The following is a 3,055-nucleotide window of genomic DNA, read 5'->3' as shown; positions in this document are numbered from 1 at the left end:
CTAACGTCAGTCAGAGGCGCAGGAGCTCCCGCCCCCTCATTCTGATAGGCTGTGTGCGGGAGGCTGTCCGAGGTTGGTTAAGTGAGAGCCAATGAAAAGTCTTTTCGGGGAGACGGGACAAGCTCTGCTTTTCACCGCGCCGGCGAACTTTGAACTCATTAAGTGAACCAGGCTAGTCTTGAACTCCTAAGAGATCACCCTTCTTCTGTCTCCTGAGTGCTGGCATTAAAGACATACAACCACCATGCCCGGCAAAGATTATATAGGCAGGATGACATCGAACAGGTGCCAGAAGAGGGCGTCATATCCCCTAGAACTGGATACATTTTGGGGGCTGTTCACAGCCTAATGTACTCTCTAAAAGTAATAATTCTTAGCTGCTGAGCCATCTCTCCAGCCCCTATCTTAGTTCTCAACATTAAAGTGAGAAATTCACTCAACAGGATCCTATTAAGTATGTGGCTCCTGAAACAAACATACTGGTAAGATCAAACTTATATTTGAACTCAATATTTACTTATTGAGGGCTTTGGGGTGTCAAGAACTGGGTCGCACACACATTTATTTTTGCCAATATAGTAAACTTACTGAGTGTCAGATGGGTTGTTGGTATATTGAGATGGGAGAGGAGGAATGCCTAAGTATTTCTGCTTTCCAAGCATCCTGGCTGGCAACTCAACATACTTAATACAATCTATCCCAGCATCATCCTGACAGCAAGAAATTGAGACCTAGAGAGGGAACTCATCTACAATGCATGTACACTAAGGCTAAGCAGGATCGCCTCACTATTGAGAACATGCCCTAAAGATGCCTGTCCTAAACCTGCAGTCATCTTAGATTCCAACAACAACAGGCAGATCCTTGAAAACCTTGATGATATAAGCCACAGTGAGCCTTGAAGAAGAGGTCACACACACATCCTGAAGTGGTGATAATCTATGCAAAAAAGCTGTGCCCTTGAGAGTGAGTAAACTATTCCTGGAGATGACCCCACCTGTTGGGAAGGACCAGAGATAAGGACCAACTAAACCACACCTTGGTCATGACTGCCTGAATATGCATATCTCCTTTTAAAATGCAATTTATTCCTAGGGGAGGGTCTTTGTCCATTCTGACCCTTTTTGGGCCTTTATGCTGAGATGCCAAGTTTTCAGACTAAAACTGAAATCTTTGTCCTCCTTGTATTTGATCTGCTGGCCTTCACCACACCATCAGCCACCCTAGGCCTTCAGTTTGCTAACCATAGAAGCCTCCAGAATCTTATGAGCCAGTTCTTCAAAATAAATCTCTCCATTATATAAGCATCCTGTTTATTTTGTCTAAAGAAACTTCTTGTTAATACAGTGTGTGTGCTTGTGTGTGTGTTTGTGCACACATACATGTAGGGAGACTTATACATGTAGAATGGAATGATATTTTATATTTTTTCCAATTATAAATGTATTATGGACATATCCACATTAAAGAAATGTAGTCATGCCGGGCACTAGTGGCACATGCCTTTAATCCCAGCACTTGGGAAGCAGAGACAGGTGGATTTCTGAGTTGGAGGTCAGCCTGGTCTACAGAGTGAGTTCCAGGACAGCCAGAGCTATACAGAGAAACCCTGTCTGGAAACACAGACACACACACACACACACACACACACACACACAAGAAATGTAGTCATGAGGCCAACTTAGTGATAAAGACATGATAAAGACATGCTTAGCATGGACCCCTGGTTTCAGTCTCCCAAAACAATAGGCATCTACATCATTGTTTTTAATATTTGCAAATATTGAGTTGACTACATCACAATTACCTACTGAATCGCATTCATAAAAATAGATCAATTTTTAGTTTCTTCCCATCTAAACAATATTATATGGGGCTGAAGGTAGCTCAGGGGTATAACATATGCTAACTATACTTCAGGCCTTAAGTCAGCCTCTCTCACCAACCTTCCCTACCCACCCCCATCTCTGCCCTGCACCAAAAACCAAAACCACAACAGTACAAAGTGGTGAGCATCTTGTACAGCCTTCTTTGGGGGGGGGAGGGGAACGGGGTTCGTTTTCCGAGACGGGGTTTCTCTGTGTAGCCCTAGCTGGCCTGGAACTCACTGTAGACCAGGCCGGCCTGGAACTCAGAAATCTGCCTACCTCTGCCTCCCAAGTGCTGGGATTAAAGGCATGCACCACCACTGCCCGGCTTGTATGTCCTTATTTATGGTTTTTTTTTTTAACTTTTTGTTTTGTTTTATTTGATGTGGAATCTTTCTACATAGCCCTGTCTGGCCTTCACCTCCAATGGTCATCCTGTGTCTGTCTCCCAAGTGGCCAGATTACAAGTGGCATGAGCCAGAGAGTCCAGATAATTTCTTTCCATTTTCTTTCTAATATTTTTGGATATACTGAGGTGATGGTATTTTTTTTTTTTTTTTTTTTGGTTTTTCCAGACAGGGTTTCTCTGTGCAGCCCTGGCTGTCCTGGAACTCACTCTGTAGACCAGGCTGGCCTCAAACTCAGAAATCCGCCTGCCTCTGCCTCCCAAGAGCTGGGATTAAAGGCATGCACCACCACTGCCCGGCAAGGTGATGGTATTTTAAAACAGCCCAAACAGTAAAAATGAAATCCCCAGATCAAATAACCATATACAGGCTTTCAAAATAAATCATTTTTCCATAGTCCCAAAATCTATACATGTCTCAGCAAATTTGTATGTCAGAATAGCCATCCTGAACATATGGAGCTTTGCTTAGCATTTTGCCCACTGGCTACCAATTACATGCTTATGCATATGACAGATTTGCACCTAAATACAGTTTTAAATCATCTTTCTCAAGATGTATTTATTTATTATATATAAGTACACTGTAGCTGTCTTCAGACACACCAGAAGAGAGCATCTGATCCCATTACAGATGGTTGTGAGCCACCATGTGGTTGCTGGGATTTGAACTCAGGACCTCTGGAAGAGCAGTCAGTGCTCTCTTTTTTTTTTTTCCATCGATAAAATTTTATTCAACTTGATATCAGATGTATAAATTAAAACAGCAAATGAGACACGA

This window comes from Mastomys coucha, unplaced genomic scaffold (assembly GCF_008632895.1).
Source record: "Mastomys coucha isolate ucsf_1 unplaced genomic scaffold, UCSF_Mcou_1 pScaffold21, whole genome shotgun sequence".
In the NCBI taxonomy this organism is placed as follows: domain Eukaryota; kingdom Metazoa; phylum Chordata; class Mammalia; order Rodentia; family Muridae; genus Mastomys; species Mastomys coucha.
The sequence above is the reverse complement of the archived record's forward strand: the minus strand, read 5'-3'. Positions refer to the sequence as shown.